Source organism: Equus caballus, chromosome 15 (assembly GCF_041296265.1).
Source record: "Equus caballus isolate H_3958 breed thoroughbred chromosome 15, TB-T2T, whole genome shotgun sequence".
Lineage (NCBI taxonomy): Eukaryota > Metazoa > Chordata > Mammalia > Perissodactyla > Equidae > Equus > Equus caballus.
Window position 1 is genome coordinate 48,465,237 of NC_091698.1, and position 25,296 is coordinate 48,490,532.

Consider the following 25,296-nt stretch of genomic DNA (forward strand, 5'->3'; position numbering starts at 1 on the left):
TGTATTAAAAAGCAAGGGTGAATCACAAAGCGCAGTAGATTTGACAACACAGAAATGTAAAATATCATAAAGAAAATTAAAAAATGAGAAATAACTTGTAGAATAGCTATAGCAAATAAGATAAAGCATTTATATACTAATATATAAAGAGCTCATGTAAACCAATAAGGACAGTAACTATCAATAGAAAAACAAGCAACTAATGATTTATAAATAATACTTTCAAATGGCTTAAAAATAAAATATAGTTCAATATCACTAGTAATTAAATAAATGAAACTAAAACAATAGACAACTTTTTTTCACCAATAACATGAAAGATTTTAAAGTTGAGCTAATATATATTAAGTGATCAGTTCAATATCTGGGAAAAACTAAGTACCTCATGTATATTAAGCCTTATTCTTACTTGCCGGTGATAACGTATTTCTGTTGAAACTATAAATTTGTAATACCTTTTTGAAAAGCAATTTAGCAACATAAACCAAGAGTCTTAAAAATATTTATAATCTTTACCTAGTAATTCTACTTCTAGAACACTCTCCTAAATAGTAATCTGAAATGCAGACAAAACCTTTGTACACAAAGAAAATGATCATCACAGTATTTATAACAAAAATTGTAAATGGCCTAAATGTTCAACAATATAAGAATGATTAAGCAAATTATGATGCAATCATAAGTCAGAATACCCTGAAGACATTTAAAATTTATTTGTGAAGAATCTTTAATACCGAGTTAAAGATATATGACATAATATTAAATGAAAAAAAGGCATCACAAAATCTTATGTATAGTAATTCCAACTATGTGTATAAGAAATAGCTTGGAAGAAAATACACCAAATAATTAACAAGTACCTATTAGAGGTGGGAATATGGGTGATTTTTAATTTTTATATACTTGTGTTTATTTTCCAAATTTTCTACAAAGTTTGTAAAATACTTTTATAATAAAAAAACAATTTTTTTAAAAAGCTGAAGCAAATGCGTATTTAAAAATAAGTTCAAACACAATATAACATTTAAAACATAATATTTAAAAATCCAAACGCGTAAGAGGGTTGAAAAGGTTAGTCGTTTTTTGCTGTTTAGTAAAAACCCCCTAGGTTTTCACGCCTCATCATTCACTAGGTGTGAGACTGCTACAGAGTGAGAGCTTGTGTCCCCGGCAAATTCATGTGTTGAAATCCTAACTTCCAATGTGACGGTGTTCGGAGGTGGGCTTTTGGAAGTTATTAGGTCATGAGGGCAGAGGCCTCATGGAGTTAGTGTCCTTATAAAAGAGGCTCTAGAGAGATCCCTGGCCCCCACCACCGTGTGAGGATACAAGAAGTCATCCGCCCAGAAGAGGGCCCTCACCTCACCACGCTGGCACCCCCATCTCAGACTTTCAGCCTCCAGACTGACAAATAAATTTCTGTTGTTTATAAGCCACTCAGTCTCTGGCATTTTGTCATGGCAATCTAGGCTAAGACAGACTTTGAACAAGGTAACTAATTACCAGTTCTGGGCCTCCCACAGTTTCAAAGTCTTCTTCATTTCCCATGAATCTACAACCATACTTGTTAAGTTTAATTTTTAATTTCCTTTTATGGTGAAATTCCTTCATTTATTTGTTTCTGAACCTACTATTCTGAAACTCAATGCATTTTAACATTAATGTGCTTATTATTTACATATTGTCACATTTCAAAATGGATTTGAAGCAGCAAATGTTATTACTTAGTGATAAACTTTGCTTAGGTTTTTTTTTTGGTAAGGAAAATTGTCGCCGAGCTAACATCTGTGCTAATCTTCCTCTATTTTGTATATGGGACACTGCCACAGCATGGCTTGATGAGCAGTGTCTAGTTCCGCACCCAGGATCCAAACCTGTAAACGCTGGGCTGCCGAAGTGGAGCGTGCAAATCTAACCACTGTGCCACAGGAGCAACCCCTGTATAGTTTCTTAGAAACATTTTTTATTGTGGTATAATATATACAATATAAAATTTATCATTTTAATCATTTTTAAGTTTGGCAGTATCGAGTACATTCACATTGTCATGCAACCATCACCACCATTCATTTCCAGAACTTTTTCATCTTCCTCAACTGAAACTCCCACTAAACAATAACACCCCATTGCTTCCTACTCCCAGCTCTTGGTACCTACCCTTCTACCTTCTATCTGTACGATTTGGCTATCCTAGGTGCCTCAACTTCGTTCCGTCTTAAGCCCTGAACAAATCTCTTCTCTACCGTGGTTGAGAACTCCACTAGTTTGAAAGAGCTAACTTAAAAAAATCCAAATATTTTTTAAATGGAGGTGACATTTACACACAATAAAATGCATACAGATACTTTAAAATATACAAATTTTTGTCTATCTTTATGTGAATGTACATATGATAGCATATTATCAGCATGACTGTAAAGTCATGAGACTCATGTGCCATTTTATTTTGAAGTCACATCATACAACTAAATGAAACAGCAGAATAGAAATCTATATGCTGTGATTCCACTATGTAAAAAGAATACCTTTGTATGGATAAAGACTGGAAAGGAAGACCAGGGAAAATAAAAATAGCTTATTTTTACAGTGGTACCTTTTTTTTTTTTGGTGAGGAAGATTGGCCCTGAGCTAACATGTGTTGCCAATCTTCTCTGTTTTGCTTGAGGAAGATTGTCGCTGAACTAACGTCTGTACCAATCTTCCTCTATTTTATGTGGGATGCTGCCACAGTGTGGCCTGATGAGGGGTCCTAGGTGTGTGCCTGGGATCTGAACCTATGAACCCTGGGAAGTGGAGTGCACAAACTTAACTACTACACCACCGGGCTGGCCCCAACTGTGGTTCAACTTTTGAAATAGATTTTTAAAAAAGTTATCATTGTGTTTTCAAGTTGGAGAACAGATAGCTTTTGATTATAGGAGGATAGCAGAAAATATTCAATTCACAGATCAATAATTTAGAGGAGAAAAGTCTCATAGTATCTTATATCTAAATGTTTCTAGAATATCAGCACCCACAAAAATTTTTCCCAAGCCTGGCCAATTTGAATGTTGAAAGCATATATGTTTTTTCCTCCCTGAAAGCAGACACAGAAATCACTGGGTACTTTTGTAGAGAGACTGACCCACGAAATGTCCATCATACTTCTACACATTAGGTAGATTTTCCTTTGTTAGCTTGCCCAGGAACAAAAGCAAATGTCAATAGATTGCTCTTATCAATTCATAATTCTCCATTTCCGTCACAGTATGTTCCCATTGATTATGCACAGGGATAAAAATAGAAAACTCTGAGATGGTGCTTTTGCCAGTTGCTCAGACGACTTTCTGAACAAGAAAATTTTATACGGGTGGATGGGTGTAAGAAGTTGGCTTGAAATGTTAAAAAGGCAGGAAAAGACAGCAGAATCCATTTCTCACTGGAGTGGAGCCCAGATTGTCCTGCTTATCTAAAATTAAGCCTAAATCCTAAAAATTCTGAATACCTGCTGTCAGCCTCCTGCAAATGGGCCAGGTTTCCCAGAGAACGTTAGCTAGAGTGCTGGCACAGGTCGAGAATGTGACAGACGCTAACAAACACCCCTTCACCGTGTAGCTATTTTCATGTCCTACCAGCAGCTCACTGAAGTGCTGACAATGGCTCAGGTCGATTCAACAAACACACCTTGGACACTTCCTTTGGGCCAGACACCGTGTGAGCAGCACAGTGGGGAGCCACCCGGGGGTGGTGTGAATGGACCCACTCTCCACCCTTCTAACCCCAAAGCCCCACTGGCTATCCTAGGGTACACGCAGTGCAAGGAACACCAAGGTGAGTCACATTCAGTCCAGCCTCATGCCTCCAATGGCGCGTCAGTCCTCGGGAAGATAGAGTACCCAAAGGGACCCTCCTGGCCCACAGTCATGTCTGGCACTAGGCCTAGGGGCCAGCTGAGCGACAGAGGGAGGTGGGGCAGGTCAGCTCCCACTGAGGAAGGCAGCAGGTCAGAGCTTTTCTCCTTTGCCTTTTTTTTTCTTTGAAAAAATTTTCTATTATGTATACCAATTGATTGTATAGAAAAAAATAATAATATATTAAGTACCATATGTCCACTACCACTTTCACCAAATCTTTACATGTTCTCATAATTGTTTCAGATTTTTAAAAAAGAAATAAAGTAGTAACACAGTCGGAATGGTTTATGAATCTCTTCCCAAATCCATTTCCTTCTCTCTCTTCTTCTCTCAGGGTAATCATTACTCTGAAATTGGTGTTTCTCATTCACAAGCATGTTTTTATACTATTTCTACACACCTAGGCACTCACAAAAATATCGTTTGATTTTGCTGTTTTTGAAATGTATATGTTTATATAAATGAAATTATGCTGCTATTTATTTCTTGGAGACTTTTTTTCCCGGTAACATGTTTCATCTTCAACCATGGCGCTTCATGTAGCTGCAATTCCTGAATACTCCACAGTTTATCTCGAATCTATCAACAATAGGTTGCTTCCACGTATTTTTATTTGTTTGCTATTAAAAACAATTCTTTCAGATCATTTTCCACGTCTCCTGGTACACACGTGTAGAAGTCTCTTTAGGAGGCACATGCATAAGTTGAAGCACTGAGTTGTAGTGTTTGTGTACCTTTAACAGAAAATATCAAACTGTTTTCCAGACTTGTACAATGTACAGTCTCAACAACAGCGAGCGTTCCAGCAGTTCCACGTCTTCATCAGCACTTGGTGGTTTCTGACATTTTAATTTTGTACCGATCTGACAGTTGTGATAAAATACCTTACTATGAGGGGCCAGCCCCGTGGCTGAGTGGTTAAGTTCACGCGCTTCGCTGCGGTGGCCCAGGGTTTCGCTGCTTCGGATCCTGGGCGCGGATATGGCACCGCTCGTCAGGCCACGTTGAGGCAGCGCCCCACATGCCACAACTAGAAGGACCTGCAACTAAGATGTACAACTATGTACCTGGGGGATTTGGGGAGATAAAGCAGAAAGAAAAAAAAATACCTTACTATGGTTTTGTGTTGCATGTCCCTGATTATGAATGAGGGCCATTGTCTTTTTGCAATTCATTTTTTTTGCCCTAAGTGTCTTATCATGTCTTTTTGTGCATTTTTCTATTGTGTTGTCTTTTTCTTATTGATTCATAGGAGTTCTTTACCTTCTCTGGATCCTAAATTTCTATTACGTGAGTGGCAGACGTTTTACTTGAGTTTGTAGCTTGTCTTTTTACTCTCATTATGGTGTCTTTTTATGGACAAAATTTATTGATTTTAATGTTCTCAAATTTATCAATTTTTTTCCTTAAAGGTTTATGTTTTTTGTGTTTCATTTAAGGAATCCTTCCCTACCCAGAAATCATAAAAGTTCTTCCGCTCATTTTTTTCCTAAATATTTTAACCATTTGCCCTTCACATTTAAGTCCATTCTGAATTGAGTTTTATGATTGGTGTAAGGTAAAGGTCCACTTTCATTTTTATTTATTTAGTTTTTTATTTTATTTTTTTTTTTTGAGGAAGATTAGCCTTGAGCTAACATCTGCCTCCAATCCTCCTCTTTTTGCTGAGGAAGACTGGCCCTGAGCTAACATCCATGCCCATCTTCCTCTCCTTTATATGTGGGATGCCTGCCACAGCATGGCTTGCCAAGTGGTGTGTAGGTCCACACCCAGGATCTGAACCGGCAAACTCCGGGCTGCTGAAGTGGAACATGCGAACTTAACTGCTGTGCCAGGCTGGCCCCAAGTCCACTTTCATTTTTTTCCATACAGATAACCAACAGTCCCAGTACCATTTACTCTTTCCCCATAGATCTATTCTATATCAGGTTTCCATTTATCTGTAAGTCAGTTTCTGGTCTCTCTATTCTGCCAATGGTCTATTTGTCTACCCCTGTGCCCACACTGCATTGTCTTAATTACTAGAGCTTTATAATTAGGACACCAACGCTTCAGGTGTACTGTATCCAGCTGCCATCCATTTTGGCATTTGTCCCAGATTTGTCATTTTTTAAACCACATACTTTTATTAACAATTGCATTGCAATATGCTAGAATGAGTTTGGTAAGCCCCTACTTCGTCCTTTAGCTTCTGCCATCTCTAGAGTTTGAGACACACGTGCAGCAAACAGAATTCTCACTATAATTCATGGTTAAAACTGAAATATAACCAACAATAATCTGTATCTCTTCTCCAAACTCTTTCCAGAGGCAAGGTAGCTGTTAATTCCCTTTCAAGAACAGCATGCTAGACACTTACTGATAAGGCGAGGACAGCAAACTCTTTGTGATTTCGGGTGGTGAGGGGAGAAGTATCAGATGTGGCTGTCCCTGATGACTATTTGGTGTATCACACAGTAGCGCCAGGACTGACAGGCCACCAGTCAGTGGGAAACATGGGAAATCCTAGGTTAGATGGTGTAAACCACGTGCAGGAGACAGAGGCTGAACACTGCTGCAGCGGAGTGCAGTCACGTGCCACGTAGCGACGTGTGGTCGTGACAGACCACGTACATGACAGTGGACCCCACAAGTTCAGTGTCACATAGCTTATGTGTACAGTAGGCTATACCAGCTAGGTTTTGATAAGTACTGTAGGGGAGGAAGAAATCTTCCTCTGCCTTTCTGGGTTCTTCTGATTGGTCTGAGAATTAAATTGACATGAGACGAATCAAAGTTTAACAACACGTATACATGGGAGAAACCCAGGAAAACCTAGTAACTCGCCCAAATGGCCAAAGCCCTCACCTTAAATACCATCCTCAGCTAAAGACAAAAGATGTTGGGGGTGGGGATAATCAGGGACTTCAAAAGGAAGGCAATTCACAGGTAGGTGAAAAGGAGCAAATGTTTGGAAAATAAGTGTTTGTTTGACCACACAGAAACAGAATAACACAGAGGGGAGCCCAACAAACAGGCTTCTCTAGGTTTCTCCCTGGCTACCACCTAGTTTATTTATGCTAAGGTGATAGCTTGCTTCCTGAGACAGGTTTTTTTATTTTTTATTTATTTTATTTTATTTTTTAATTTTTATTATTATTTTTTTCCTTTTTCTCCCCAAAGCCCCCTAGTACATAGTTGTATATTCTTCATTGTGGGTTCTTCTAGTTGTGGCATGTGGGACGCTGCCTCAGCATGGTTTGATGAGCAGTGCCATGTCCATGCCCAGGATTCGAACCAACGAAACAGTGGGCCGCCTGCAGCGGAGCGCGCGAACTTAACACTCGGCCACGGGGCCAGCCCCGAGACAGGTTTTTTTTTATCTGAATTCTTTTAGGTGGTTAAGGCGGAGGTAACAAGGAAAGCTTTCTGAGTCTTTTGTTCCTTAAAAATAATCAGCCTAAAACAATCCTCATGTTTAAGAGACACATTTTGGGGTGGCAAATTCTGTTCCCCTTTAGAACACTCCATGATGTTCAGAAAACAAAGAAATCACCTAAGGATGCATTTCTCAGAACATATCCCTGTCCTGAAGCCATGCGTGACCGTGTATAGAAAATAGACTGGACGCTCTTGCTGTAATGTTTTTCCATTTGTTTTATGGTGATAACCTACAATTCTTTATTTATGTTATTGTTTTGTAACACTTGAATATTGTGCAATAAGCCCTTACACAAAAAACAAGCTCAAAGGAAAAAAAGAAAGCGCAGGTTTAATAAAAAAATTAAATAATTAATTTTAATTTCTCAAGAAAATCTGCGATAAATATATAATTTTCACAAAATGTCAACGTTTACCATCCCATGGAGCATGTAGTAATATCAGTGACATGAAAACCAGAATATATTCCTGCTGCAGAAGCACAAGCATCTCATTCAAAAAGTAGAAGTTATATCTGGTATACGGGGACTGTGCCTGAAGACAACGATTTTCCATGCGCAGGTGAGTTTTACATATCATTCTCTGAAACATGACTTTTCATTGAGATCTAATAACTATTTCAAATCAATATTTATAATTATATACAATTTAACAATAATTATATAACTAACCTATAATAATAATTATAATTATATAATTAATTTATGTATTATATATATAGAGAGAGAGACAGAGAGAAATATCTGGAAGAATATGTATCAAGAGTGATTGTCTCTATAGGTGGGGGACATTATCATACTTCTTTATGTTCACTTTGCTTGTCTATTATTTTCTGACTTATTTCTTATACTTCTATAATAACAAATAACAATAGAAGAAATTTTACTTCCAGAGGGGGAATGACTGAATTTACAATATGAAATAAACTATGTAGAGTTTATTAAACAGATAAACATGAACTTACATACACGACTGTGTACTGTATTAATGTCCCCAGTTAAGGCCTTCCTGTCTGCTCACCCTTTGCCTTGTCACTTTGTAGTCCCTTCTCCCTCTGACTATGGGTTCGGCCATGTAGCTTACTTAGGCCAATGGAATATTAACAGACACGAACGAGCAGGGGCTTAAAAAGCACCTGTGCATTTCTGCTTGCTGTCTTGTGCCTTGAGCTTGCTCAATTTTGCATCTTTGCCTCAGCATGAGAACTTGCCTCAGCTAGTCCACTGGAGGGATGTAAGAGACGTGTGGAGAAAAGCAAAGACCATCCTGGTCCAGAGAGAAGTCAGCCAACGCCCAACACGTGAGCCAGCCCAGCTAAGATCAATGACTGATTGTAGATGCATGAGCGAGTCCAGTCAACATCAGATAATGGCTCAGCTACCATAGGCTTGTGAGCAATAAGAATAAACCTTCAGGTGGTTTGTTATCAGTGTTATTGAGTTAGTAGATAACTGATACATGGACAAAGAATAAATAATATGCTGTGTGGACAGGAGAAAACCAAGAGACAAAAAGAGAGAAGAGTTTTTGTTTGTTTGTTTGGGGAAGATTAGCCCTGAGCTAACCGCTGCCGATCCTCCTCTTTTTGCTGAGGAAGACTGGCCCTGAGCTAATATCCATGCCCATCTTCCTCTCCTTTATATGTGGGAGGCCTACCACAGCATGGCTTTTGTCCAGCAGTGCCATGTCTTCACCCGGGATCTGAACCGGGGAACTCCGGGCCACGGAGAAGCTGAACGTGCGAACTTAACCACCGTGCCACCAGGCCGCCCCAAGAGAAAAGTTTATATAAATTTTGCCACAGCATCACCAGGCCTCACATCACAGAATATCCTGCCTCTTTCTCTAAGGATAGGCTCGAGTACTCTGTAAATTAGAACCAAATCTTAGTTTGTAACACTTTTATGAATCTTTTTTTTTAACAGCTTTATTGAGATATTCACATACCATATAGTTCACCCATTTAAAGTGTACAATTCGATGGGTTTTTTTTTAAAGATTTTTTAATTTAATTTAATTTTTTTTCCCTTTTTCTCCCCAAAGCCCCCCGGTACATAGTTGTATATTCTTCATTGTGGGTCCTTCTAGTTGTGGCATGTGGGACGCTGCCTCAGCGTGGTTTGATGAGCAGTGCCATGTCCGCGCCCAGGATTCGAACCAACGAAACACTGGGCCGCCTGCAGCGGAGCGCGCGAACTTAACCACTCGGCCATGGGGCCAGCCCCCAAATTCGATGGTTTTTAGCATATTCACGGAGTTGTGTAACCATTACCACAATCAGTTTTAGAACATTTCATCACTCCAAAAAGAAATCCTGTACCCATTAGCAGTCCCTCTCCACTTCTTCCCAACCCCACCCCCCACCCAGCCCTAGGCAACCACTAATTTACTTTCTGTCTCTAGAGATTTGCTTATTCTGGACATTTTATATAAATTGAATCAATATGTGGTCCTTTGGTGACTGGCTTCTTTCACTTTGCATAATGTGTTAAAGGTTCATCCATGTTGTAGCATGTATGAATACTTCATTCCTTTTTATGGCTGAATAATGTTACTTTGTGTGGACTACACCACATTTTACTTATTTATTCATCAGTCAATGGCCACCTGGATTGTTTCCACTTTTTGGCTGGTATGAATAATGCTTCTGTGAACATTCAAGTATGTTGTTGTATATACAAATGCTTTTCTTTCTCTTGGTATATAACTAGCAGTGGAATTGCTGGGTCATATGGTAATGCCACGTTTAACTTTTTGAGGAACTGCCAGACTGTTTTCCACTGGCTGCACAGTTCACATTCCCACCAGCAGTGTGGGAGGGTTCCAATTTCTCCACACACTCGTCAACACTTGTTACTGTCTGCCCTTTTTATTATAGCCATTCTAATAGGTGTGAAGTAGTGTTTCACTGTGGTTTCCCTAATAACTAAACATGTTAGCATCTTTTATGTGATTATTGGCCATTTGTGTCTTCTTTGCAGAAGTGTCTATTCGGATCCTTTGCACATTTTAAAATCAGGCTATTTTGTGTTTTTATTGTTGAATTGTAAGAGTAATTTACATGTTCTGGATACAAGTCCCTTATCAGATAAATATTTCCTCCCATTCTGTAGGTTGTCTTTTTCTTAACAGTGTCTTCTGAAGAAATTTTCAATTTTGAGGAGGTTCAATTAATCTTCTTTTTTTCCTTTGGCGCTTTCCTATCTATGAAGGTTTTGCTTAATCCTCTTTGTCTTTTAATCAGCTTCCTGCATCCCTTTTCTTTCTCTGAGTTTAATTTTCTTCTTCTGAAATAAAACTAGTAGCTCTTTTAGGGAAGGTCTATGAGTATAAATTTTCTCAGACTTTTTTTGTGTCTGAAGTTTCCTTTGTTTCATGATTATCCTTGAAGGATGCTTTAGCTGAGTACAGAATTCTGGATTAATTTTTATATTTCTTTTACCACGTTGAAGATATTATTCCATGGGTTTTGGGCTACTCTTCTTGTTGTGAGTAGTCTTCTGTTTGTCTAATTGTTGTTTCTTTGTGGATAATTTATATTTCTTCTCTTTGAGTTCTTAAATTCTTCATGTCTTTGTTACTAAATGTAGCTATATGTGGATTTACTTTTATTTATAGTTTTCAGGACCTATTGTGCTTCTGGAATCTGAGGAATTATGTCCTTCATCAGTCCTGGGAATTCTCAGCCATTATCATTTTAAATATTGCCTCTCCTCCACACCCTTCTATTTTATGTTCCTTTTCTCCATGTCCCAACTTCTCATTCATATTTTCTCTCTCTTTTTTGGTAACATCCTCAGATTTAGCTTCTAGTTAATTTGTTCTTTCTCCTCATTTGTGTCTAATCTGTTTAACCATTTACTTTAAATTTCAATGATTAAGTCTTCCATTTCTAAAATTTCTCCTTGGTAGCTCCCCCATAGCTTCCTGTTGTTTCTTCATAAGATCTTTTTCTTAATTTTAGGGTTTTTTTTTTAAAAGATTTTATTTTTTTTCCTTTTTCTCCCCAAAGCCCCCCAGTACATAGTTGTATATTCTTCGTTGTGGGTCCTTCTCGTTGTGGCATGTGGGACGCTGCCTCAGCATGGTTTGATGAGCAGTGCCATGTCCGCACCCAGGATGCGAACCAACGAAATACTGGGCCACCTGCAGCAGAGCGTGTGAACTTAACCACTCAGCCACGGGGCCAGCCCCTTAATTTTAGGGTTTTGATCTCTTTTTTCATGTGTAGTTATTTTAAACACACTTATTTTATATTCTCTTCTAGATTATCAGTCTAATATTTCAGGATTTTAGGGCTTTACTCCTCTTGTTTTGTTTCTCCTGACTGAGCTCATGGCTGATTTCTTTTTTGTGTTTTACACTCTTTTATGATAAACTTATTTTTGCCTGGATTGGCTTTATTCCGTAAGAAATTCATGTGACCTTAGATGAAGGAGCATCCCTCCAGAGTGGTTTTACCTTTGCTCCTGTAAGTGCCCAGGTTTTCCATTGAGCCAGGATCAATTTTTATGTTAGTTTCTTAACTTAGGGATTCCTGGCTACAAGAGTGTAATGTCAAAGCCAAAACCAATGTGAGAAGCAGGCCTGGGTTTCAATTTTTCAGTGAAAATTTTTTCCCTATCCAGAGTATGGGCAAAGAAATATATATTTTCTTGTCACCTGCCTGTGCTGGTGAGCAGATTTTTTTTTCCTACTACCCTTTCACTGACGGTGCCACCCTTTGAGAGTTCCAGCCTCTCATAGAGGTTTCTGGTCCCCTACCCTGTCTAGAACCATGTCCTTTACTCTTACATATGCCTTAAAATCCAAGTCCCTAGTTTATGGCAACTTCCTCCCTCCTGACGCCCAGAAGTTGCAATGGTTGCTGGAGTCTTTTTCCCTCAGATTTCAGCACCTGCTTCCTTTTTGCTACTTGCAGATTTCTCTTCCTTTCTTGCAAGCTCAGCTATATATCTAAAGACTTTTTCTTGTATTTTATCCAGCATTTCTAAGTATTTGTAATGGGAGATGTTTCTAGAACCACTGCCTATTAACTTTTTGAAAGATGTCTTATCAGCACAAAAAGTGAGTATGTGGGAATGCTGGGGACCAGAGGGATGGGCAAGAGTTCAGGAAAAAAAATGTGGGATGTACTGTGAATTGGAATCTTCATTGTAATTCAGCATTCTTCCAACAGGGGAATACATACAAAAGGGGATGTGGGCATATAATTTTAGGGGAATTAACTCAAGATTTTCCATTTTCATGTGAATTGTGTCTTAAAATTGATGAGCCAGTGGTAAAGGTGTATGCAGACTCTCCTTTCTCACTTTCCCTTTCAAAATAGTCCTCCCACTTTACAAAAGGAAGACATACCTGTCACCCATTTACCTCACTGTGCAAAATCCTCCAAAAGGACTATAGGAAATATTGACTTCTGGGAAGCATCTTTTAATTACTAATCAAGTTACCAAAAGCATGCTTTAAGGTTTTGTATCTTATACTTCTGTTAAGGGTGAAGCTAGGGACTAGAAATGGAATATTTTGTTCATGTTGGGATGTACCTAATTCAGTGTGAGTCTAGGGGAGTAACGACAATTTTTATTTAATGACTTTACCTCTTCCATTCCCCAAATATTGTCAAAGGATGCCTCACTTTTTAGGAGGAGTCCGACGAGGGAAAAGCAAAGAAAGCATGGGTGAAAAATACTGAAAGCTATAAGCAGCTTTTAGAATATAAGCAGTTCTTTTAAGCTACTCTTAAAACTCATCCTCAGGACACATCATTAGCTGGAAAGAAAAGCATCTTCAAACTGAATAAGCAGGACAAGCTTGTGACATTGACTCTTTTAAATGTAATTTGAGTGTGTTCTGGGACAGCTATATATGACTTTTGACGAAAAATTTACTTAATTTGTTTAAAATTCAGTGTGAATCAGTAAGTAAAAATCTATTCTATAAATCATATAAAGAAATATTTATTCCAGCTACAGTCAATCTTCACCTTATTTCATCCAATTAAATGTTTAATATTTTCTATCTCCTATTGAAAACAAAAAATACAAGTATACTCTGGCTGCGAGGCCAATTAGCTTTTAGCATTTTGTACCTTTCTCTTTTATTAAGTACATAAAGAAAGTTTGAACATAATATCTAAAGAGCTAACAGGACTATTTCTGATTTTTATACATGATTCTTATTCTGAAAAGCCAAACACTGGCATTTATACATGCCGCACATATTTAACTAAAAGCACGCAATACATTTTATCATCCTCCTAACTTAATAAATGACTCCCTTGTAACTTTAGCTACACATTTTAGCTCATTACTTCAAAATAAGCAATAAAAAAAAGCACATTCTTTTCATCTTATTTTGTAACATAAAATGGAAAAGTCAACTATATTAGATCTATAGTATTTTAATCTTGATTGCTTTTAGTAATGTTGCTATCTATAATTTACTTCTCAATGCTTAACAGTCTTTCTTGAAACATATAAACATACATTTGTATTGAAAATAAAGTTAGAAAAAAAAGAAGTTAGACTTTTCTCACTAAGTCAGTCTAATTTACTGATTTGACAGAGGACTGACCTTACTAATTAGATTACATGACATACATTTTCATAAATTAAAATCCACCTCCACAATTTTGGCAAAAATATATTTAAATCACATTATAAAAATGGCATTTTATTACGAAATATTAAATTGGCAAGGGTGCTTTGAAATGAACATTACTTCTATTTTTTCAACCCTTTTTGAGAATAGCGGGTTCAACAAGGTGCTCTAAGGGAAAGAACAGCAATCATGTGCCAAACCTTTTTTTTAAAATGTATTTCCCAGAAACAGAGAAAGTAAATGACTCCAATGACTGTGTAACAAATTTCTGCAAGTGATAGTTTCCACTTTTTTTGCTTTTGATAGAAATTTAAAAGCACCAATCGCGTTAAAATTGGTATATTGTTAAAACTAATTTTTGAGAATAGATCTCTTTGAATTTCTTTTGCCTATATCTCAGGAGTGCAAAGAAATAAGTGATACTGCTAAAGGAAAATGTCTTCCAGTCCCACCCATTTATGCATTGAACAAGTTTTCTCAGTGCTTACATCCATAAAAATAAAAAATAGGTATAGAATTGATGGAACTAATGAACTAAATTTTTAAAGGCCCCCTTCATCTTGTGAAGAAATGCATTCCCAATATATTTTTACTTTTTGCCAATTTATCAAAATTTGTATTATACTTATGTTGTTCTAATCAACTGTATAAAGCTAATAATTGTCATAATAATCGGAAGAAATTTTTTAACATTTAGAGACTCATACTTACAGGAAATTAAAAACTTAAGTTTATTTTATTGTGGAGAAATATAATGATACAGTCAGTGAAAAAATTTCAAGCATATAATTATATTACTTTAAGATAAAATTCTGTGGAGGAATTAGAAATATGTCTTCTAGAAGAAAAAGAAATGATTGAAATTCCTAGTTGTTAGAGAAGAATTTAAGTATTTTTAAATGGATAATGGTGTGTATTCATCAAATATTCCATTGAATATGTGGTGTTTAGTCTCCATCGCATACATTGAAAAGAGTATTGGAACAGTTTCATTTTTAAATGACAGTATTTATAAGATGCCATAAATTATATCCTTTTCAATTATTTAGACTCATGATGAAAACTTCTGTATGTCAACTTTAAAGCCCATGGGAGAACATGGGGTTTAAAAAATGATCTTAGTGATTATGTCAGTGAAAACATTTGAAGACCACTGTAATAATTCCTAAGTAATCCATGATATTTCACAGATACTCCCAGCAGAGGTCCAGCTGAAAAGACTATAGATTTCCACTGTGGTCTAATCTCTACCCTCTTCTTGTTAAACCAAGTCCATCAGCAAAAAGAGCTATTTGGAAAATATTTGCTGAAAAGCACTTAAACTCTGAAGTTTCTAATGAATTGAGGTCAACGCTGCATTCAATATTTTATTCAATGGTCATGACCATGCATCATATTTTAAGACTCTTCTTTGAAGTATGGCTGAAGACTGGAACCTGGCCCTCAAAAATACCCTCCTGGGGAAAGACAGTCACTGGGAGGAAGTCTCAGCTTGGAGCAAGTGGGCAAGACACAGTGTCCAATCATGTCAATTTCTAAGAATAATTTAGGAAGTGGTGGGTACAAGGGGTCCAAGTGTAATTGCTGGGCTATCTTATCAAGTGTATGGGGCCTGGTATATTACACTCAAAGAGAGGTTCATTTGATAGGTGTGTCCACAGGGCTCTACCACTAGTGAAGTCTAAGGATGAGGTGACCATGTTTCAGTCTGCCTGGACAGTCCAGTTAATGTTTGTTGTCTTGACACAATTATTAATAGTCCTCTGTGATACTGCAATTTATAATAAGAAATACATATTTTGTCTTCATCTCCACTCCTGGCACAGTTCCTAAAACCCTTGTAATTTCCACAGTGATAAGAACAATAAAAGTGTCTTGATATTCCTAACAAACTCCTTTCAACCACCCTTGAGTTTATGTTAATGAGATGCCTTTCGGAAAGGGCCTAAGGATAGGGGCTGGTTGCCAGGGGAACCTTGTGATTGGAGGGTTGGAACTTTCAGTCCCATCCCCATAACCTCCTGGGAGGGAATCAGGGCTGGAGGTCAAATGATCCCCAATGGCCAATGATTTAATCAGTCATGTTTATGCAGTGAAGCCTCCACAAAACCCCAAAAGAATGGGGCTCAAAGAGCTTCAAAGGTGAAGATGCATGGCACTCTCTGAGAGAGCATGGAAGCTCTGCTCCCTTTCCCACCTACCATGCCCTATGTATCTGTTCCATGTGACTGTTCCTGAGTTATATCCTATTGTAATAAACCTGTGAGCTAGTAAGTAAAATGTTTCTCTGAGTTCTGTGAGCCGCTGTAGCAAATTCATAGAACCCAAGGAGGGGGTCGTTGGAACCTCCAATCTATAGCTAGTCAGTCAGAAGCGCAGGTGACAACCTGGACTAGTGATTAGCATCTGAAGTTGGGGGAGGGGCAGTCTTGTAGGACTGAGCCTTTAGCCTGTGGGATCTGATGCTATCTCCAGGCAGATACTGTCAGAATTGAGTAAAATTGTAGCATACGCAGCTGGTATTAGAGAATTGGTGGTAGGGGGAAAAAACTCACACACTGGAATATGGGGTGCAGAATCATATCCTCCCTTTCATTTCCAAAGTATTTCAGTTGGACTATAAATTATATGTAATTTATATACTGTAAATGTTTATTCTCAATTTCTGTACTTATCTCATCATGGACCAGTAATGAACAGTTACAGGACTGGCAAAATCTACAGACCACACTTTGAGTATCAAAATTCTAAGGAGTCAGAATAAGACCTCTAGGAGGACATCCTCACTGTGGGTGTTTAATGAGTGTTTGCTCAGGCAGACAGTGCTGAAGTACTGAGACCAGAGTCCCAGATTTAATACTCACGGGGATGAGGTGTAGCTTCCTGTTGTTCCCTACACACAGACCAAACACCTAAGGTCAAAATCCAACTAAGAGGACATGGAGCAATGGCAAAAAGATCTCAAGAGTACAAGCCTCACTAAGCATGGGCCAGGGACATTCACACTGTTCTCCCCGACCATGTCAGGAATCCCAAGATATATTTTATGTTAATTATAACAAGTACATCTTAGTTCAATTCTTTAATGTGCCCACTTCAGTCAAGACAACAGATTTCCAAAATGAAAAGGCTGAGTCCCAATTTAAGAAGGCAGCTGGGAAGATGTTCATCAGTTTCTCCCAACAACCTATTAAAATTCTTTAAACGACTCAAAAAAAGATTAAGATTCATAGCAACAATGCTTAACTAAGGATGAGTAAACAGGAAAAAAAAAAACCCTCATAGGCTTATGAAACGATTCTACAGCACATAAAAGGACAACACAGTGCTCAAGATGCAGAGGAAGGTTACCCTTTTGAACAAGATTTAACTAAAGGCAATTTCCGGAAAAAGCATCTACTTTATGTTTGCAATAAAAATTTAAGAAAAGTGGACACTAAAAAAAAGAGAGAGATAATAGATGAAACATACAGATTGAGATGAAAGGGGGAGCTGGCAGTCAGGAAGGTAAGAATCAAAGAAAGGTAGATAAGTTAAGGGATGCGTGTAATGAAACTAAAATGTAGAATTTAAAACCACATTAGAAGCAGTAAAAAGCTGAGTGGCATGGAGGGCAAACTTTAGAAGATTTCTCAGAAAGTAAAGAAAATGAACAAAGAGATGAAAAGGATGAGGGATGAGATCATAGAAACAAAGGGCAGAGAACGGAGATCTGACATGTACAAAGCTGTTGTTCCGAAGAACATATGAGACTTTAGGGGCATAAAACCACAAAGGCAAGAAAAAAAGTACAGGGGACAACAGCACTAAGCTTTTGGAAGAGGGAGAACAAATGAAAGAATGGTAAGTGGTTGAGTAGACCAGAGAAAGGTGCATCCAAAGCCAATGGTGGAGACAGCTGAGAACAAACCTGATGTATACCACTGAGTCTCCAAAAGCTTCAGGAATTGGTTGCAAAAGATAACTGTGGAAGAATTGGTTGAAAGTTTAAGAAGCAGTCTGATGCCCTCCCCTACTGAGTGGCCAGATGACCAGCCCCTCCAGCCCTGGCAAAAGACTGGAGGTTTATCCCTGGAAAGGGTAAAACAGAGAGTCTCTCTTCTGGGAAACACGGGGCAAGGCTAAGAGCCAAAGTATGTACAGCACTGATGCTGAGAAGATGAGGGAATCGGATGCATACTGCATGCTGGCTCCCCTAGGTCTCTCTCCTAACTGGGTCCTTCAACACAGGTGACCAGGCCTTTACCCTCCAGAGCAGAAGATCTTCTCTGGGGAAATCTGACTAGCCTAGGTCTGAAGAAATGAACTGCAGGATGTGTATTTATGGAAGAACACTAGGGATGAATAGAATATCCTACAGGCTGAAAGAGAGAGAAAGGGACAGTGAGGAAGAGAGAGAGAGTGATTCACAAACAAAGAACCAGTTATCAGAATGGCTTTACACTGCTCAAGAACAACCCTGAAAGCTAGAAGATAATAAAGCAATTTCTTAAACATTCTGAAAAAAATTATTTTTATTCTAGGATCGCATACTAGTCAGATAATTCAGTGTCAGAGAAGAATAAAAACATGTCAGACATGGTAGTTTTCTAAAAATTTACCTTCCGAGTACTCTTCTAGAGAAGGTACTAGGGATATGCTACATCAAAATGAGAGGGCAAACCAGGAAGAAGACATGGGATACAGAAAACAGAGGCTCCAACATAAGAGGAAGGCAAAGAGAATTCCCAAGATGATGGTGAAGGGAAATCATAGGATATCAATTGCATATCAGGCCCAGAGGGCAACCAGCCCAAAATGAAGCAGGTCAGAGGTTCCTAGAAAGATTTATATAGGAAGATGAAATTGATAGAAATCCTAACGTGAATGAACATCTTGACAGCTGGTTAAGCGTTTGGAGCTGAATTAGTAAAAACTACATAGAAAACTAAGGAAATGAAAAAGAAGACAATGATTAACTCTAGGAACACCAAAATGTTATGTGAAAAAAGGAAAGAAATAATCATACCACATAGCTCAGTTGTGCACAGTGTTTATTTATTTTTTATTTATTTTTTATTTTTTTGCTGAGGAAGATTGGCCTTGAGCTAACATCTATTGCCAATCTTCCTCTTTTTGCTTGAGGAAGATTGTTCCTGAGCTAACATTTGTGTCAATCTTCCTCTATTTTGTATGTGGGACGTCACCACAGCATGGCTTGATGAGTGGTGTGTGGGTCCACACCCGGGATCTGAACCAGTGAACCCTGGGCCGCTGAAGCAGAGCATGCAAACCCAACCACTATGCCACTGGGCCGGCCCCAATAGTGTTTACTTATTAATAATAATGTAAACACCGACTATTAATCTAACCAAAATTATGTTATAGATATATTGGAAGATGGACGTTGAGAGAGTAATTGAATATGGTAGATGCTGAAGAAGAAAGAAAGCAAAGTTATTTTCCGCCACGGTGGGAAATCAATAGACTATGACAAAAAGTAAAAACTCTAGAAGTAGCAATAAAGCCATATTATTTAAATACAAAGAGTTAAAGACCAAAAAAATCAGCCAAGGGCATTGAAAATAATTACTTCCTGGAAGGGAGAAATAGGAAGGAAGTGGGTAGGAGATCGCTGTTTTTCACAACAAACCAGAAGGAACACTTTGACTCTTTAAACTATGTCATATATAACTCTGATATAAATGAAAACTTAAAAAGAAAATTAAAGCAAGTAACCAAAGATCATATTTGAACATACTATAGAAGACAACTTTCCTGAGGTAAAGAAACAGTAGAATCTGCTGGCATAATTAATTAAAAGAAATGATTACCTAGGCCTGTCCTTGTGAGTTCTGAATTTTAAGGATAAAGAATCCTACAAAAAGTTTACTACAAAGGAATGAAAATTGGGAAGGTTTCAGACTTTTCCTCACTAATAAACATTAGAGGACAAGGGACAAATTTCTAAAGGTTTGAGGGAAAATAATTGTGTCCAGGAATTCTATATCTAGCCAATGTATCTTCTTTTTCACTTTTAAAGGCAACAAAAAGACATTCACAGATATGCCTTAAAAGCATATCATCCTCATATCTTTCTAGAAAAAAAATTGCTTGATGACAGATTCCACCTGTCTAATGGACAACTCAAAACTCAAAGATCATGGTATAAAAGAACTCTCAGGAGGTATTAAAATAAGGCAAACAAAGAATTTCATCAATATATTTTTCTAATTGTGGTTTCAAAAGGATTCAAATGTGAGAAGTTATTATTGAAGGACAAAATATAATAATTTCATAATAGTAACAGCTAACATTTTTATGTGTTAGGCTCTGGTCTACACGCTTTACATGAATTATCTCATTTACTCTTTGGAACTGCCCAACGAGGTAAATACCATTATTAAGTTCATTTTACAGATGAGGACACTGAGGCACAGAGGAGCTAAGTAATTTGTCTAAAGTCACACAGCTAGCATACTGGCTATTTAACTATTGTTTCTATGCTGTGATCCTGAGGTTGGAACTCTGCAAATCATATTTCCCAGACTCTTGCTGCTGAAGGCAGACCAGGGTGATGAGATAGCGAGCGTGGGGGATGAGGAATTTGATCTGATATCAAGAGCAATCAGATATCAACGGTGGGGGATTTTCGCCAAGCTGACTCAGCAGGGTTCTTGCTAAAACTGGACTAGGCGGACCAAGGACAGAGCCCACGGTCAAGGTCTAGTCAAAAAGAGGATTCTGAGAAGCCTGGCTCAAGTTGGGTCAAGGACAGAGTCTTTGTCACTGTAAATGGGTTCAAGCTCACTAACTTAAACAATGACAATTAAAGCATTGAGCATCATCTCCACCTACCAAAATGGGATAGGTTTCTTTTTATACTGCACAAATTCAGGGATGGGAACACTCAGGATTGAGTGTTTTCTTTTAAGACCAAAAGCTCCTTGAGGGCAAGGAGTATATCTATTTTGTTCACTGTAATAAACTTTCTGGGGTGTGTCCACAGTGGGTATTTAATAAATATTTGTTAACTGAATCAGCGAGTGGGGAGCAAAGCAGTATAACTTTCCTGGAGGATACTCTGGCTCATATCTCTTGACCCAGTTATTCCATTTATTAAAAACATGAAAAACATCAAAGAAGCACAAATAAAGATATTTGTTCTAATCATATATATAACAGCAAAAAATTAAAATAAAACAATAAAATATTCAATAGTAAAGAACAGATTATCCAGCAACCATTAAAAATAATGTTTCTGGAGAATATGTAATGCAATGGGAAAATATTAACTGAAAACACCAGAACGTACCAAATATACAATGAGATCCAATATGGTAAAAAAGCCTGTATATGGAAAAAACGCTAAAAGGAAATTGATCAAAATGTCAACAGGAGTTCTCTCTATGTGATTATTATTCTGAGCTGATTTTTATTTTTTATATTTTCTTTAATGATTATGTAATTACTTTTTAAATGAGAAAACAAAAACAAGAAATGCTTTTTTTAAAGAAGGGAAATGGTTATTACAAACTCCCTTCTCCTAATGGGCAGTTCTGAAACTTGAATGCGTATCAGAACCACCTAATGGTTAGTGAAAAGAGATTGCTGCCTCTGTTCCTCCCTCTTATTTGGTAGGTCTAGGTGGGCCCTGATAATTTGCATTTCTAATAAGTTCCACTGGGCTAAAACACGGCAGCAGAGGATGGCTACATGGTATAGTGAAAATGATGTCGGTTTTGAGGTCAGTCCGGTTCTGATTCTAGCTCTACCCTTTGCAGGCTGTGTGTAGCAAGAATTCACATACTTTACCCTTGCTTGGCCTGTCTCCGCATTGATAACATAAAAGTAATGCACACCTCGAGTGTACGGTGAAGGTTAAATGATATGATTAAATACTCAATGCAGTGCCTGCCTTAGATAAGGTCCTTAATGTTGGCCCCCTTCTCTTTGATTTCCTCTAATGATGCAGCACACATTTGCCATAACTGGGTTTACTATGACATGATTTACCCACAAAACAGGTCAAACCATTTCCTCTAAACCTAACAAACTCCGCACATCCCTCTGCTACTAACAAAATCTTCACTGTTCATCTATAAAATCAGGGATAACAGTATAACAGTACCTACTTTGATATAACAGATGATAGTATCTACTTTGCAAAGATGCATCCATGAGGATTAAACAAGATAATATAAGTGCTTCACACAGTAACTGGCATAGGGAAGATATACAGTAAATGTCAGTTTCCTTTCCCCTTCTCTTTAACCGGGTATTTATCCATAGCTTCTCCCAGACCCAGTTCAAAAGCTCACCTAGTCTAGAGTAGCTCAATCTTTCCACCTTAATCAGATTGCTCTCTTGTGTCACATTTAATTTGAAGTCAATTATTTGGTTTACTTAAGTACTAGTAAGGACACACTCAATATAAACTATTGCATTGGATGTTCAAGGAGATAAGTAGAAGACTGTTCCCTGACTTTGGGGTACTTGGTTGAAGTGACATGAAAAGCTGAACAGGAATGCAAGGGAGGGTGGGACAAATTAGACAGAAAGTAAGTGTGGTAGGAGTTTTGAGATTATAGTGGCTCATTTGTGATTATTTTGCACTCAGGATCTAAAGAATTACTGAGTTGTAACAGAGCTCTGGTTTTACTGATGAGAAAATAGATCCAGAGATCTAAGTGGTCGAGGGTCACAGCTATGGAGTGGCAGAGGTTTCCTGTCTCCTGGTCTCATGCTGCTAACATTTCTAAATATTAATCAGTTTATGCTTGTGCTTCCTCAGTAGGCAGTTTGGTATAGCCAGGTAAACACTGGGCTCTGAAGCCAAAATGTGTGGATTTGAATCCTGGCTTTGCTAGTTGCTATCTGTGTGATTTTGGGCAGGTTAATTATCCCTATGCTTCAGTTCCCTCATCTTTAAAATGAACATCCTAATACTTTATTTTATAGGGTTGTTGTGAGGATTAAATAACTTAATATACATAAAGCCCTAAAAACTATGTTTTTTGTCATTATAATTGCTATTAGTCTCTGAGAGAATGGAAGGCAAGGAATCTAGTCTTTTAATTTTTTTCTTTCTTTTAAACCTCCTCCTTCAGATTTTGATCAAAGCATCCAGGTGGGTGTTCAATAAATACATGTTATCTGCCTTAATCCTACCAGATAAAAACAAGTTTTTGTATCTCAGAAGCGAGACTTGGGATTTGGGTAAATTTGGCCAAGTCTGGTACCAGGAAAATGTAGAAAAGTAAAAACTGAGATAGCAACAGATTCTAGGAAGGCAACAGACCTGCTTCTTTAAAAAAGTCAGTCAAGATCAATAGGTGTAGCGAAAGATGGGGGTCAGTGAATCCAATTCCAAATGAGCTTTCTCATCTATTTTAAGATCTATCCCAAACTTCCTTAGATAAAAGCTAGCCTTTTAAGGAATGTGCAGAGAACATGCCTCCCGTGGGCTTGCTCTGAGGCAACGTTTTAGCAGGTGCTGCGTTCCACCCTGGAGGTGGTTGCATGAATTTGTGAACTGAGGTGACAACGTTGACTCCCTCCAAGATGCTGTCTCTACACAGGACATTTAACTGCAATGGCACTACCTGAATCAAGAAGGAGGAGGAAGAGAAGGAAAAGGAAAAGAGGGAGAAGAGGGAGAAAAAGAAGAGGAGGAGTAAGGAGAAGCAGCAGCAACGCTGCTGCCAGCCCAGTCACAGCTCAGTTCAATACTCAGATTAGAGAAAGCAAGAACCATGATTTTCCCCGGAGCATCCTTCTCTACTCTCCTCAAATGTCTGCTGAAAAAATTCTGGGACGAATTACAAACTAAGAGGGCTGTCGCTGAATTAGGGAGAGCGGGACGAGGTGAGAAATAACCTACATTCACGGGTTAGAAAAATCATGGATTTTTTCTCTTTTTTTTTTTTTTTTGGAGAGGGCAGGGCTTTGGGATCACCTTTAACATCATCTATCAGGAAATAGAGAGATGGAGAAGGGTACCAACCGGCGCTCCACATCTTCTGCATTTGGCAGGCGCATATCACACTGTCCACCCCCATCCTCGGCACTCAGGGGACGGCAGAGTAAAATAAGCATCACAGGGGGAATCTCGAAGCTAAAAAGAAACAACAGAAGGGCAGCCTAGGGTTCTCGTGTGGGAGGGGGTTAGCGAAGGTCAGGCCCATCCACAGCATCAGCAAAGGTGGAAGAATTAAGGGCCACCGTCGGCAGACGAGCCCCCAAGTTTGGGATCGGAGCCAACCGGTCGGGTCTCCTGGTACTCTAGGATCTGCCCTGCGCACAACCTTTAAGTTTCTCGGTTTGAGTCTCGCCTGCAGATTCCCAGACGAGACACAGTCTTATTAAACGTTCTTAGAGCGTCAAACCCAGACCTGACCGTTGAGCCGGTTCTCAATGACATCTGGCAGAAAAAGCGGCTTTTGAGGTTGGGGCGGAAGGCCACCGGTTTTATTTATGTTAGGGTGTGGCCTTGTACCAACTGCTAGCAAAATTTTCCCAACCACCCCCTGTCCTCCACCTTCTGCCCAGGTGACGTCGGTAAACGCCGCAGGACCCGCCAGGGGCTAAGCGGTTAAGTCACGTCCTTCAGGTGTCAGCCTCGATCCTTTTGGAAACCACAACCCCCAGAATCCCTTGTTAGGGGAGGTCAAGCCGCAAATAATATGGCTCCAGGAGGGTGGAACATGCAGTAGGGTGGAAACCCCAGTTCCTGGCAGTTTCTTTACCGGATGTGTTTAAATAACCGAATCCCCACAAACGCACCACCCTACTAACCATCTTCCAGGCGGAGGAGGCCACCGCCGCCGCCTTGCTCGCTTCTCCAGGAGCATCCTGGGAGTTGTAGTCCAGCCGCTGGGCTGCGCCGAACTACCTTTCCCATAGTGCCCTGCGGGTTGGGCTAGATTAACGATCTTTTCCAAAACTCTCTGCGCACTGAGACTGCCTTTCCCCGTTCCCCTTGTCTCAGACGATTCCTTTAAGTCACTCGCGACAGAGCGGCGGCTGCAGGAGGGCCCCAGCCCCTCACCGCCCCGCCCCCAGAGGCACTTCCGGCGGCGGTTCACTTCCTGGTTGGGTGGATGGAGCCGGGCGGGAGCGCGCGCGGGGGAGGGGCGGCGGGTCAGTCTCCGCCGGGCGCTCCGGGGATCAGCTGGCTGGCGGGCGGGCGCCGAACGCGGCCCCGGCTCTTGCTGCAGCGCCGCGTCCTCTCGCGTCGCAGGCCGGCCCGGCGGCCGTGACAATGTTGCGGGGCTGGTAGCTGGGCGCCGGTCGCCGAGCCGTCTCAAGTGGGTGCCGCCGGGATGCTGCCTCGCGGGGCGGCGGGGAGACCGGGGAGGAGGGGGAGGCAGTGCCCGGCTGGGTTGGCGCTGCCCAGGGC

The 25,296-nt window shown here is 39.3% G+C and overlaps 1 protein-coding gene across 20 annotated transcripts in view; it reads left to right on the forward strand.

Moving 5' to 3' along the window:
• The first annotated feature begins 24,808 nt into the window (after positions 1-24,808).
• The window catches only part of AAK1 (AP2 associated kinase 1), a 165,521-nt gene continuing 165,033 nt past the window's right edge, over positions 24,809-25,296 (forward strand). For all 20 annotated transcript variants that reach the window (XM_014731107.3, XM_070235343.1, XM_070235345.1 and 17 more), the window contains exon 1: positions 24,809-25,204. The gene's annotated coding sequence lies outside the window, so the exon portion shown is untranslated. The remainder of the gene's footprint in view (positions 25,205-25,296) is intronic.